The following is a 15,788-nucleotide window of genomic DNA, read 5'->3' as shown; positions in this document are numbered from 1 at the left end:
TACATACTACTTTTGCAAAATAGGTAAAACCTATAGACGATAATCCACTCCCCCTTACATGATGCCCCGAAAAGCCATATGTAATGTACTAAGATACCACTTAATAATTCTCCCCATTTTTGTCACAAAATTGGCAAAGGCGAAAAATCGGGATCACAATGAATTAAACAAAAGAGTTTCAAGACTAGAGAATACAAAACAACATTTAGTTTCGACGATTTTACCAAGAAACTTCGGTTTGCGTCAAGGAGACATAAGGCACAAGAATCTCCTACAATTCCACATCCACTCTCCCCACAAAGATATTACAATTAAGCGCAAGTTCAAAAGAACTGTATCCCATTTGATGTCATTCCCGAAAGAACAACATAAGTGACCTCAACTCTTGTATTTACTTTTAATTATAATATCAAGTGCCTTGGATTAATGTACTAGTGTATTTACTTTTAATGTACTATAGAATCAGTATCAAGTGCCTTGGGTTAATGTACTAGTGTATTTACTTTTAATTATAATAGAACAATTATAATTGTGGACAGTAAAAGTAAATCACACAATAAGATTTTGTTAACGAGGAAACCGCAAATGCAGAAAAATCCCGGGACCTAGTCCAGTTTTGAGTACTCTCAGAACTAAGTCGCTATACAAAGAATAAATCCAACTTCGTATAGTTGAGACCAAGTAATCTACCCCTAGTTACTTAGTTACCTCAGTATTCATGCGCCTACAACCTCCTGGCCAACGCACGTAAATTCCAAGACAAAAACCACTATCTTGAGTTGCTTTACTAATGTAAATTCTTAAGCACTCAATTCCTTTTGATCGTCTTCCAAACGGAAATGGAACAAAGTTGTTTAGTAACCACCCTATCAATCTTTAAATAAAGATATGTTGAGTATTTGAAGAAGGCTCTTCCGTTTAACAAGTAAACTCCTTTGTCAGGTAAGATCAATCAAGACTCGAAATAATCAAATTTATGTTCACAAGCTACCATATTTGGATATTGAAGAATACCACCAAATGATAGTTGCTGATCTATACGACTACTTGATCAAATCTACAAAAGATAAATAAGATCTTAGTCGGATCCCATCCGATCAAGGTGTGTGCATAACTATCACAAGATGCGAAACCAATAAGAAAAATCTTCTTGTCTTCAATTGTACCTGCACACAAAAATTGATTCCACTTATGATCGATGACACACAAAACGAAGTATGTTAATAGTGGATGATCACAAGTTGTCTTCAGATCAAAAAACAGTTCCGAAGATCCCGTCAGTCCTTTGATCTGGTTTGAGTGACCTTATGTCAGAAGAGAAGGTTCTCAAGAATAATCAAACTAGGTGCAATCAAAAGTTCAGAAACTGTTAGTCAATCAAATCAATAATCGAAAACTAAAATAACAATGTAATTATCTAGTTTTCCACCAATGGTACTTTCTAGAGCTTCTTGATCCCGCAGAAGTCTTTAAACGAGCAGACGTAAAGGATTTCGCCTAATTAGGGTACTTTCCTCTCTGGAATAGTACTACAAGTAATACTATTATTTGGCTCCATCAGAAACAAAAAAAAAGATGAAATTTGCCTGGCTAAGGATAATTTGTAAGAAGAACAAATTTCATTATTTACATACCAAGGATGTTTGGACAATAAGGAAATTCCAAAACCGAAAAGATTCTCAAGATACGCAATGATGTACCTAATTTCGGTTTTCATATTTCCAAATAATATCCAACCTATAATTCCGAAATCTCTCTTAGAAAATTTCTAATACTAGTTTAACACTTGACTAATATAGCTTTTCTAGAGATATGTTTTGATTGCTAGAAAATCAAAAACATATAATTAATTCGAAAATCTTAATGAAAAGATTCTCCAATATTTCGGTTTGGGATCACCTTAAGTATCAAGGAATATCTTTGAACAATCAACAATAAGAATTATGGACATGTTCAAATTAAGTCGACACCTAGAACTTTCCTATCTAGAAAACACTAATTCTAAACCCACACAATCCCTAAAACATATGTGAATATCGGATATCAGTTTTTCTCTTGGGACCGGTTCTACTATGACTCATAACATAGAATAGGATCGGTTCTACTGTGACTCCCAATATAGGTAGGGATCGGTTCTACCAAGACTCCCAACAAAAGCTAGGATCGGTTCCACCGTGACTCCCAATATAGGTAGGGATCGGTTCTACCAAGACTCCCAACAAAAGCTAGGATCGGTTCGACCATGTATCACAAGATAGGTAGGGATCAGTTCTACCTTGACTCTCGACATAACTTAAGATCGGTTCTACCATAATTCCCTCCTTAGGTACGAATTGGTTATCCAATAAATCTTCAAAGAAAACAAGACAAAAACACCTATTAATTTCCTTTCGATTACGAAACAAGTTTGTATATCTACTTCCTTTAAACCAACGTAATAAAACATAGTTTCCTAGGATGAAATCAAACCTATATCCAATACACAATCAAGCAACAAGTTACATAGATTATGTCGATGTCGCATTTACGAAGTTCAAAAGATAAATGTTATACTTCGTAATTCAATATACCATATCAAAGCATTAAAAAAATGGTATATACTTCCTTGACACTTTGATAATAATAATAGGACCAAGTATAATACTAGAGTATCATATATAACCTCGCACGTTATGTTTTCAATCTTAAAATACTTGAAAGAAATGATAGGAATGGAAACAAGTCAAGTCAGTATTACTAACCTCAAGTGGAAGGATGATGTCTTCATTGTAGTCGATATGTCTTCATGTTCTTCAAAGTAATACTTCTATGTCTCAACATTGTTAGACTTTCTAGTCTAACCTAAACGAAGTTGACTCTAATAGTATTAATCAAGTGACTCTAATTGAGTTTTGATACTAAAATATGACAACCAACCTTGACATACCAACGCTTGCTGGGTTCAACCGAGCAATGCTCTAACAATCCCCCCCTTTGTCAGTTTTAGTGACAAAACTCTCCTACATATGGAGATAAACGAATTACAAATAACTCATTCTACATACGCTTGATTTCAAGTTTCAACAACACAATATCCTTCACATATTCAAAAAATAAATGTCGTTGTTGACATTTGAATAACAAAAGTTTTACTCCCCCTAAAGGAAATCTAGGTATATATTTAATTCAAACATATTTTTATTCCTCTTTTGCAGTATGAAATAGAAGACATCATGATGATATGTTTTCCCCCTTAGTCTATGCTTTACTATTTCGTTAGATATAACATTTAAGCACATATGTCTTTTCCTAGTGATAATAAATCATTTGTTTACTCCATATATTTCTCCCCCTTTTTTGTCACAAAAATGACAAAGAAACAAATAAACATAATAACAAACGGAAAGGATATTACAAAGTCATAAGAGCTTGTACAACCTATAAGAGTTAAGCACGAATGTTACATATACCATTTTAGATAAGCAATACTAAAAACAAAACTACCTAAGTAATCTTGTTTTAGCACATTATCATGGAAGCAATTTCCCGAAGCAATTTTGCCTTAATCTGATATGTCAACTAAGACAACTTAATTGCAAAACTAAACCGATTATGTATGTGTAATCGCTTTATTAAATAAGACTCAACTGAGATCGGGATTATCTCATCATCTCTTATCAGGATCCAATTATTCATAAAATAACTTTACTTCCTTTTAGACAAGACAAAAACTAGGTTAGTAAACTAGTTTTTCTCATCAAGAAATCGATTAGACATGAATAACTGAACCTACATTTGATAAGCTTAAACTAAGATCAAAATTAACTTAGTTTTTCTTATCGGGAATCAAAGAGACTAAAACAAATGATCCCTTTTTCGTTAAGCAAAAACAAAAATCAGAATTGATTTTGTTTTTCTTAACCAGAAACAATTGAAACATAACAATCCAAACAAAATAATGAAAATATAACAATTGCACCGTATTTCGTTAAGCAAAAACAAAGAATAAGAAATTAAATAAGCTTTTCTTAACATGAAGACGATTAAATAACACAAAAATCGTGACCTTATGCTTCGATATGACAAACTAAGATCAGAATTAACTTAGTTTTCTTATCAGGAAAGATTATAAGAATAATTCTTTCCTCGATTTCCACAACCACTCTCCCCACAAAGATATATAATTAAGCAACAGTTCAATAAGAACTCTCCCCCTGTTAGTTGTTAGTCTCCTACAAAAACAAAAAGAATAATAAGCAAAACAACCTTTACCAGAGAAAGGTTGAATTGATTTTAGCTATTACGTGCCAATAGTAAAAGCCCAAAACCGAAACTCATATGTTATGCCAAATACGTTATGTACACATAAATCGACAATAACATCATTGTGACTTTCACACATGAGTTTTAATAAATATCTCTTTATGATTCCTTGACAAAGCCACCCAATATGTCAGAACCAAATCCTGCTATATTAAAAAAGTCACACAAATCATAAGAGATTACCATAATATGAGATTGAAAATTAGGGTTAATGAAAACCGAAATAACATCTCATAACCGAAAGCAAAGCATAAAAGATATTCATTCACATCGAGCTATGCAACCGTAACTATCAAAAAGAATGAAACAAAAGATTTAAATAAAAGCTTAATCCTTCATATTATTGATAGTTTGAATAGACTTTACACAAACATTGAGATGACTCAACAATTGATTAGTCTATTCTTATAAAGATATAAGAACTGAATCTTATTCATCTTCGTTTTCTTCACATTCAGAGAATTCTTGAAGATTTGCTTAAAAAATTGTCAGATTAGCATTGTGATATCTAATCATCTGTAAATCGTAGAAATCTCTGTAGGATGCCCAGTTGACAGCATGAAAAATGATTTCATCATGAGCATTTGAGGATAAGTCTTTTAAAATTGCTTTTCTTCAAATAAGTTCAAGTACTCCTTCGTAAAGACTGATGGCTTTGACTTCATTAAGGGAAGGAATGATAGGAAAAGAACAATATTCCGAGCAAAGTTCAATTTTTCCATTTTTAGAGGAGTCGAGAATACATTCTACGTACTAGTTCCATACAATATTATCCAACAAATTCACTGTGCACCTACCCATTCTTTGTAAAAATAATTATATGAAGTATTCTAGTTAACATGCCTTGAAAATTACAAGAGTTTATCAAGTTTGATATTTATTTTCTTAGATCATCTTCATATTCTTTCTTGAGAGCCATGTCAAGAAAGCTATGTGATATTTTGAACACTAAACAAATATCTATAAGATTATTGACGTCTTATGAAAATAAATATTGGTTCAAAACAATAATATTATTAGCATTTCAGAAATACCTACAAAAGGAAATATTTAGGATTACCCATAATAACCAAACATATCTCTTAAGCACAAAATAATGATCAAGTATAAGAGAGTGTTGATGGGTGATGTATTTTATAGATAGTGGTAAAAGTGGTTCGATTCTCAGACTTGCGAAGGATAAAATATAGACTTAAATTCTAAAACTAAAATAGAAAACTCACTAATAATTATAGCAAACACGGACAAAGTTGATATCAATATTAAAAGACAACTGAGGCTAAGATTCCACTATTTTCCAAGTTCAAAGTGATTTAATCCAATCTTTATATTTATGCAATTTTGTCGTTCAATTTGATTCTAGAATATTGCAACAAGTAGATTTTCGAAAGCAATAATTGTAAATATCAAGTATGAAGCATCAAAAGTCTATAAACTAAGCATACTTCATCAAAATAGATCACAATCACTCAAGTAAAAATCATATTCAATTATAGCTCAAGGCAAATAATCATAATAATAATTGCAATAAATAGATGAAATAGAATATACCACTTCTTGTTGGAAAAATAGCTTCCTCTATCGCCTCAGCAATGGGGTTTAGCTCCTCATGTTATTCACGTGCTCAAAATAGGTGTTCATAGCTCAAAAGGGTGAAAAACAAGAGAGAACTAATAAAGCAGCGGATTTGTCACTGATATAATTGATACAACTCACTGTTACAGAGAATACTGTTACAGAGAAAAGCGTAACAAAAGTAACTGTTGGAAAAATAGTTACAGTTTTGAAAGAAAAGGTGACGGTTCTGTCTTCTTCCTTCACCCCAATCTTTCCCCAAAGTGTACCTAACCCCTCTCTGAATTGCAACCAACCTATATATAGGAAACAGACCCCAAAAATAACTCGATTCAATCCCTCTCTTTCCTTCACAGCAAGTCTCGGAAAATAATCTTCTCTACGCGTCTTACAAATTAAATCTGACGTCCAAGAATCTCCCAATGATGGCATTAAATATACAGAAGATCTTCCACCCTTATTTGCACGTAATCCCCGTGTATAGAACCAAGAAAATTCCCGATAATAATGCTCCTCCTCTGTTTCGTTCAATCCAAGAATTCATCCCTATTTCTTCGTATTTGATAAACATGCATCCCCTGTTATGCTCTAAGAAGTCCATCCCAACACGAATATGCAGTTGAATCACTCCAAATCAGATCCATAAAATCTCACAAATCCCGTGAAACTCCAAGCCTCTGTTTTGTATAAACTCGATTTCTGACCCTGTTTTTTCGATTCTACAGCTCATAACTTCCCTGTTTGACCAAAACAGGGTAATCCCAATCCACAACAAACACGAATTCCGCCTAAAACTCGATCAGAATCTCGCCAGAATGTTCCGCTGCAAAACTGAATTTGAATTCAGTTTTTCCCGCCAAAAATCTGGAGAAGAGAAAGGTCGCCCCCTATCCAGAGTAGGGGTGCCGATAGCAGGTGCCTTTGGGTGTTTTGAGGGTGCCTCTTAGTAATTCGGTACCCCTTACCCATAGTGAGAGTCAGAATATCAAGTGTCCTCCGGATGCGCTTTTCGACAACTTTTCGAGCCGATTTTTCCAAAAATGTTTATTGGACAAAAATACCTACACACACATAAAACACCATAATAAGTACAAAAATGAGCACTATCAATATATAGAATCGAGACAAATTGGACACAAAAATGTGTCCATCAAATACCCCCAAACTTATTATTTGCTAGTCCTCGAGCAAAGATAAAATATAAAAATAAAATCTAACTCACTGACGCAGGCATCGTCGATTGCATTTAGCGTATGCAATAAGCCTTTAAACCCCTAGGTGTCCCTAGTGGACGAGTTATAGTCTCGGGAGGTCTTACCAGAGATATACCCAAAAAACCTTTATACTCCAGACCCTAGCTATCTACGTAGAACCTTGGAACGCACTAAAGAATCTCCTTGGTTGGCATACTTATTGACTACAGGAGGAAGTACCCTGATGCGAAATTCCAATTGCTGTACACGAGTTTGCACTCAAGCATACTAAAATTCATATATAAGTGACAGAGCTCTACTCAGATAGTCGTACTATGGACATCAATATCCGGAGTCAAAACTAATCACATGGATAGATCAAGAAGATGGATATAGAGAAAAACATAGATGATTTTGATGTTTACTAAGTGAACGGTGTTTCTCATATCTGTCTGAAGGCCTCCGCCAAAAATGAACCTATACTAATGGACTGAGATACTAGTCTGACTAATATCAACACAACTGACATATACAAGGGAACCAGTGATTGATAATCCTAACTCTAGGTCAACACAGTTGGCATATACAAGGGTACCAGTGGTCGACTTTATTGAATTTATTCCGGTTGGTCAAATGGTCTGGTCTCAGTTTCTTGTTCTCCTTTTTTTTTTCAATTTTTTTTTCTGTATCTCAATCACTCTAATTCACCCTAGCATTGGTAACAACTTGAATCGTGAGCCCCACCTAATCACTTAGAGTAACATAGTTTAAAAACAAAATAAAATAAAAATAGAAGTGAAAAGGACTCAACGAGATATGGTGAAACTATCATGTTATTTATAACACCTGAGCTCTGTGCTGTTATGAATAAACTCTTCTAGATGTTTCCATCTAATCAGATTGGTTCCTCAGCTCCTTCAACCAAAATGCTTCCATCCACTTAGGTTGGTTAGTGCTATCCTTAATATGCATAAATTTCTAGGCTCTGGAGTTTATTTATTAAAACAAAAAGTTTCTACCCCATCCCCAAACTTAAATCTAACATTGTCCTCAATGTTTCGAATGAAAGAACAATACCAAAAATATAAGTAACATGAGGAAATAGTAAAGAGAGAGTTCGGAAAGATAGTACCTGGGTGAAGTGAAACCAAAAACTGACAAAAATAGTATACAACATACAAATCGCCTCGATGGTCAATCAAGGGTAAACAGGGTCCTCCAGAGGGACCTCCTCAACATCATCTGTAGGAAAAGGCTCTAAAAAGGGCTTCAATCTCTGACCGTTAACCTTTGAAGAACTACTACCATCTGATTCTCAATCTCAACAGCGCCATGAGGAAAAACAGTACGGACCACAAAAGGACCGGCCCACCGAGAGCGCGGTTTCCCGGAGAATAGATGCAAACGAATGTCATACAGAAGAACTTTTTGACCTGGAGAAAACGACTTCCGTAAAATATTCTTATCATGCACAAGTTTCATTTTGTTCTTATACTCCTTAGCACTATCGTATGCATCTCTACGAATCTCGTCCAACTCATTGAGCTGGAGCTTTCTATGAGCTCCTGCCTTGTCAAGTGAAAAGTTTAGCTGCTTAATAGCCCAATAGGCTCTATGCTCTAACTCAACAGGCAAGTGACATGCCTTGCCAAATACTAAACGGTAGGGTGACATTCCAATGGGTGTCTTAAACGCAGTACGGTAAGCCCATAAGGCATCAGTAAGCCTCGACGACCAGTCTTTCCTATTGGGATTAACTGTTTTCTCTAAAATACGCTTAATTTCCCTATTGGAAACCTCTACCTGACCACTAGTCTGTGGGTGATACGGGGTAGCTACTTTGTGGGTAATACCATATTGTTTCATTAACAGAGCAAACGGTCTATTACAAAAGTGTGAACCCCCATCACTAATTATAGCTCGCGGTGTACCAAAACGTGTAAGTATATTCTCTTTCAAAAACTTAATTACGACCCTATGGTCATTTTTTTACACGGAACCGCCTCAACCCACTTAGACACATAGTCTACAGCGACAAGTATGTAAAGATAACCAAAGAATTAGGAAATGGACCCATAAAATCAATGCCCCACACATCAAAGACCTCAATCACTAAAATAGGGTTCAAAGGCATCATATTTCTACGGGAAATGGTCCTAACCTCTGGCAACGATCACAAGACACAAGTGACTATGGGAGTCTTAAACAATGAAGGCCAGTAAAATCCACACTGCAATATCTTAGCAGAAGTCTTCTTAGCACTAAAATGACCCCCACAAGCATGTTCATGACAAAAGGAAGAATACTGGACTGGTCACTCTCAGGTACACATCTCCTAATAATCTGGTCGGACAATACTTAAACAAATAAGGATCGTCCCAAAAGAAATGCTTAACCTCGGCTAAAAACCTAGAACGATCTTGTTTACCCCAATGTTGAGGGGTTCGACCAGTAACAAGATAATTCACTATTTTGCATACCAAGGTGATTGGGAAACAGAGAACAATTGTTCATCAGGAAAGCTATCCCTTATAGGAAGGGAATCACTAGGGGAACTAACAACTACCTAGATAAGTGGTCTGCTACTACATTTTCAGCACCCTTTTTGTCTCTAATGTCTGGAGAAAATTCTTGTAACAATAGGATCCACCTAATCAATCTAGGTTTGGTATCCTTCTTAGACAAAAGGTATTTCAAAGCAGCATGATCAGTATAGATTACGATCTTAGAACCTAATAGGTAGGATCTAAACTTATCCAAGGCAAACACGATGGCTAACAGTTCCTTCTCGGTAGTTGTATAGTTCAACTGGGCATCATTCAGAGTTTTGCTAGCATAGTAAATCACATGAAGTAATTTGTCAACACGTTGACCTAACACAACGCCTATAGCATAATCTGAAGCATCACACATAATCTCAAAGGGTAGGTTCCAGTTGGGTGCCTGGACTATGGGAGCGGTAGTGAGTAAAGTTTAAGCTTCTCAAAAGCTCTAAACAAGCATCATCAAAGACAAACTTAACTCTTTTGCAAGCAAATTGCAAAGAGGTCTAGAAATCAAGCTAAAATCCTTAATGAATCGACGGTAAAAACCTGCATGCCCTAGGAATGACCTAATGTCTTTTACGGTTTTTGGGACCTGTAAAGTCTTAATAAGGTCAACTTTGGCTTTGTCTACCTCTATACCCTTTGAAGAAAATGTGCCCTAACAATTCCTGATTTAACCATGAAATGACATTTTTCCCAATTAAGCACTAAATTCTTTTCCTTACACCTAGTCAACACTAATGTCAAATGATGCAAGCACTCATCAAAAGATGAACCAAACACTGAAAAATCATCCATAAAGACCTCTAAAAACCGTTCTACCATATCAGAAAATATGCTCATCATACAACGCTGAAAGTCGCAGGGGCATTACAAGCCCGAAAGGCATGCGTCTATACGCGAAGGTACCAAAGGGACAGGTAAAAGTGGTTTTCTCTTGGTCTTCTGGGGCAATAACGATCTGATTATATCCGGAAAAGCCATCTAAAAAGCAATAAAACTATATCCAGCTAATCCTCTAGCATTTGGTCGATAAAAGGAAGGGGAAAGTGATCCTTCCTTGTGACCTTGTTCAATTTCCTATAGTCGATACAGACACGCCATCCCGTGGTCACTCGGGTTGGGATTAACTCATTTATCATTCTGGACTACAGTGATACCTGATTTCTTGGGAACAACCTGAACGGGGCTGACCCACTTACTGTCTGAAATTGGGTAGATAATACCCGCATCTAACAACTTAAGCACCTCTTTTCGAACTACTCTTTCATGTTAGGGTTCAGTCGACGTTGCATCTCCCTAGAAGGTTTGGAGTCTTCCTCTAAATGAATCTGATGCATACAAACGGTAGGACTATACCCTTAATGTCTGCTATAGTCCACCCTAAAGCTTCCTTATCTTGAAGTACTTTTACTAGCCTACTTTCCTGATCACTATCCAATCGGAAGCAATATCACAGGTAAAGTCTCAGATGGCCTAAAACACATACTTCAGGTATCTGGTAGTGGTTTAAGGTCCAACTTAGGGGCTCTTCTAAGAAGGAACTGAGGTAGTCTCAGAAACTGGTAATGGTTCGAACCTAGCTTTCCATCTATCAGTGTCTAACACAGGGGTAGAATCTAATAGAGCATTCACTTGTTCAATAGTACTATCGTCAAAATCTAAACCAAAATGGGATAGACAACTTCTAATGGGTCTTCAGACAAGATGTTTGGTAATGACTCCTGAACTAAGGATTCTATCATCACCTCTTCGAACACATGTGTCATCTAGCTCATAAGGTAGCTTACTGACATTAAAAATGTTCATTTCATAGTCATATTAAAAGATAAATTCATCACACCATTTCGACAGTTATGATCGCATTAGACGTAGCTAAAATGGGCGACCTAAAATCACAGGTATCTGGTTCTCTGGGTCAGGGACAGGTTGGGTATCTAGGACCACGAAATCACTGGATAAATAAACTTGTCGACCTCAATAAAACATCCTCGATAACACCTCGAGGAATTTTAACAGACCTATCAGCTAACTGCTGTTATCTGAGTAGGTTTCATTTCACCAAGTCCTAGTTGTAAGTACACATGGTACGGCAGTAAGTTCACACTGGCTCCTAAGTCAAGTAAATTTTTCTACCCGGTGTTTACCTATTGTACAAGCAATGGTAGGGGAACCTGGGTCTTTGTACTTTGGAGTTGTGGTGTTCTGAATGATTGAACTTACGTGACTAGCTAAGAAGCTTTCTTATGGACGCTAAGTTTTCGCTTTCGCGTACACATATCCTTGAGGAACTTGGCATAAGCAGGAATTTGCCTAATTGCATCTAATAAAGGAAGGTTTATGGTAACTTGCTTAAAAACCTCCAATATGTCATTAAAGTTCGATTCCTTCTTTGTTGGTACTAATAGCTGGGGAAATGGGGCTCTAGGCACAGAATCAGACCTCTCAGGAACCGAGTTGGCATCATCGGAAATTTTATCAGTCCCCTCAGCTAGTGGTCCTGAGGGATGAGATCCTGAGAGGGTGAACTACAGTACGTTCACTATCGGGCATGGTTACCTGATTGTCTACTACTCTGCCACTCCTAAGGGTTCTAACAGCATTCAATTGATTCGATGGTTTTGCACCTACTTCATGAACTCCTCTAGGATTGGGATTAGTCTGACTAGGGAACCTTCCGTTATCTCTCTCACTTAAGGTCTTAGCTATTTGGCCGACTTGAAGTTCTAACTTAGCAAGAGTCTGAGCATTAGTTTGAAAGTTCTGCTTGGTTTCCTGTTGAAAACTAACTTGGCTCTTTACTAACATGTCTGGCTCTGTGCTAACATATCCTGGCTCTTTCTTAATATACTAAGAGATTCCTCTAAGCTCGTCATTCTATTCTCTGAAGAGTTCTGAAATGACCTGAAGAGTTCTTATCTGAACCAAAACCTGCTGGGGAGCATTAGAATTACTAAACTGACCTTGACTCTGGCCCTTAGACCACGAAAGGTTCGGATGGTTTCTCCAACCAGGATTATAGGTTTCTGAATATGGGTCAAACTTCTGACGGTTATCGAATCTAGTGTTATTATAGAGAGCATTGGCTTGCTCTTCATTATTCTGGCCTTCCCAAAAAGGCTCTAATCTACCACTAGTGTGACCCACTTCTAAAGCTTCTAACCTTTTCGCTATAGCAGCAATTTTGGCATCTGATTCAAAGTTTCCTTCTACCCTATTAATGTTTCCTCTGCCTAGAAGAATTGTTTTCTGGGGTCCCCTATTACTTTCCCATTGTTGGGTCTTTTCGGCGATTTCATGCAAATATGTCATCGCATCATCAACTGTTTGGTTTTCAAACCCACCTGTACACATAGATTCTACTGTGGTTGTAGTGGGATAATCTAAACCCTCATAAAGGATCTGAACTAACCTAACCTTTTCTAAACCATGATGAGGACATTGGGCTAATAGATCATTGAACCTTTCCAAATACCTATACAAGGATTCTCCCTCCTGTTTAGAAAATGTGCAGATTTGCGTCCTAATAGACGATGTTTTGTGCCTAGGGAAAAACTTGTTCAAAAAGGCAGATGTAAGTTGTTCATATGTTTCAATTGATCCGGAAGCCAAACTATATAGCCACGATTTGGCTTTATCTTTCAAGGAAAAGGGGAATAATCTGAGTTTCAAAGCATCATCATCAAGGTTTATAATTTTTAGGGTACTACAAATTTCCACAAAGTCCCTAACATGGAAATATGGGTTTTCATTTTCTTTCCCTAAAAATATTGGGAGCAACTGTAAGGTTCCAGGCTTAAGTTCATAGTTTGCTTCAGTTTCAGATAACCTGATACACGAGGGACGAGTAGTCCTAGTAGGGTTCAACAAAGCTTTCAAAGTTTCCATTTCTGGCACTATTGGAATATCAGGGATGTTCTCCTCAAACGGACGTTCAAAAATGAAATCTTCAAGAATCGGGTTTCTAAATTGAGGTAATCGAGACGCTTAGAACTACTAGGTTTCTCTGTAACAAATCTACCTAGGGAATCTATTTTACGTTCAGGCATGCAAAAGAATAAGGTAGGGAATTCTATGAAATCACAAAACAAGGTTGACTCAACCAAATCAAACCTATTAATTTCTAGCAAACAAAAAGCATGATGGCTCCACTTAGATTGTTTCTAGACCAGCTTCTATTCTTTCGAAATGGAACTCGTTACAATCTGAGCAAACCCCTATGGAATCAATCCGAGTCAAAGTAAGTTGAATAGAGGCGAGGGATGCTCGTTGGAGCTTTGATACCCAAGGCCTCACTGGTATTACAAGGCGGCGCAGTCACGCATTCAACTCACAGAAACCATCATGAACTTCGAAGTATGCTCAAAAGAGTAACCAATATTTTTCGAACGACTTTCCTATTAAGCTCGTTACCCTATATGTCTCGTTCTAGTCAGAATTTTAGGCTTAGGTTCGCGTTTGGTTTCGTTTTCCTAAGGCGGGCAAGAAGAGAACGGTGATGAAATCCGAACCCTTATCTTGTATGGCCAGTCCTTGACCTTTACTAGGAAATTAAAGCAGCCGTTTTCAAGTCCTCAACATATATGCAAACGAAGGAATACAGTAAACCCGCTGACAGGGGATTCACGGGTGTTTCGAAAAACTTACCTCCCGTACCAGACGGGCGAAGAACCGCTGAAGTCGACTCGGGCCACGACTCCTATGTCATGTACAAACCCGATGGGCCGAGGCGATATCGTAATCGCCGTCCTTCTCTGCACACAGTTTATATTTAAGCTACCCTTCCGTAGGGTTTAAAATAATGTCCCAAAGTTTAAAGTCCAAAAGTGTCCAAAAAGAAAAGAAAAATTACAAAAATTAAAAATAAACCCTAATACAATTTTTTTCTAGAAAAGGAAAAAATAAACAAAATCCTAAAAATTAAACAAAAATAAAATTGTCTTCTTTTCAGTTCTTTTCGCTTTGTCTCTTGTTTCGATCCCCAAGGTCTTTAGTCTCCAATTTATTTTTGATTCAAAACCTGCAATAAATAGACAAATACCCAAAAACGTAAAATAGAACAAGAAGAATAAAACTAAAACAAAAACAAAACCTAAAATAAATCTAAAACCCTAATCTAAACACAAATCCGCGTCGGCGGCGCCAAAAATTGATGTATTTTATAGATAGTGGTAAAAGTGGTTCGATTCTCAGACTTGCGAAGGATAAAATATAGACTTAAATTCTAAAACTAAAATAGAAAACTCACTAATAATTATAGCAAACACGGACAAAGTTGATATCAATATTAAAAGACAACTGAGGCTAAGATTCCACTATTTTCCAAGTTCAAAGTGATTTAATCCAATCTTTATATTTATGCAATTTTCTCGTTCAATTTGATTCTAGAATATTGCAACAAGTAGATTTTCAAAAGCAATAATTGTAAATATCAAGTATGAAGCATCAAAAGTATATAAACTAAGCATACTTCATCAAAATAGATCACAATCACTCAAGTAAAAATCATATTCAATTATAGCTCAAGGCAAATAATCATAATAATAATTGCAATAAATAGATGAAATAGAATATACCACTTCTTGTTGGAAAAATAGCTTCCTCTATCGCCTCAGCAATGGGGTTTAGCTCCTCATGTTATTCACGTGCTCAAAATAGGTGTTCATAGCTCAAAAGGGTGAAAAACAAGAGAGAACTAATAAAGCAGCGGGTTTGTCACTGATATAATTGTTACAACTCACTGTTACAGAGAATACTATTACAGAGAAAAGCGTAACAGAAGTAATTGTTGGAAAATAGTTGCAGTTTTGAAAGAAAAGGTGACGGTTATGTCTTCTTCTTCCTCGACTGTGCTTTCTGCAACTCGCCTGCACTTCTCTACTCCGGTTCTGTGACTTCTTCCTTCACCCCAAGCTTTCCCCAAAGTGTACGTAACCCCTCTCTGAATTGCAACCAACCTATATATAAGCAACAGACCCCAAAAATAACTCGATTCAATCCCTCTCTTTCCTTCACAACAAGTCTCGGATATCTCCTTTTCTGAATCTTCTCTACGCGTCTTACAAATTAAATCAGACGTCCAAGAATCTCCCAATGATGGCATTAAATATACAGAAGATCTTCTACCCTTATCTGCACGTAATCCCCATGTATGGAACCAAGAAAATTCCCG

This window comes from Papaver somniferum, chromosome 5, assembly GCF_003573695.1.
Source record: "Papaver somniferum cultivar HN1 chromosome 5, ASM357369v1, whole genome shotgun sequence".
Taxonomy (NCBI): Eukaryota; Viridiplantae; Streptophyta; class Magnoliopsida; order Ranunculales; family Papaveraceae; genus Papaver; species Papaver somniferum.
This window is presented reverse-complemented; position numbering follows the sequence as displayed.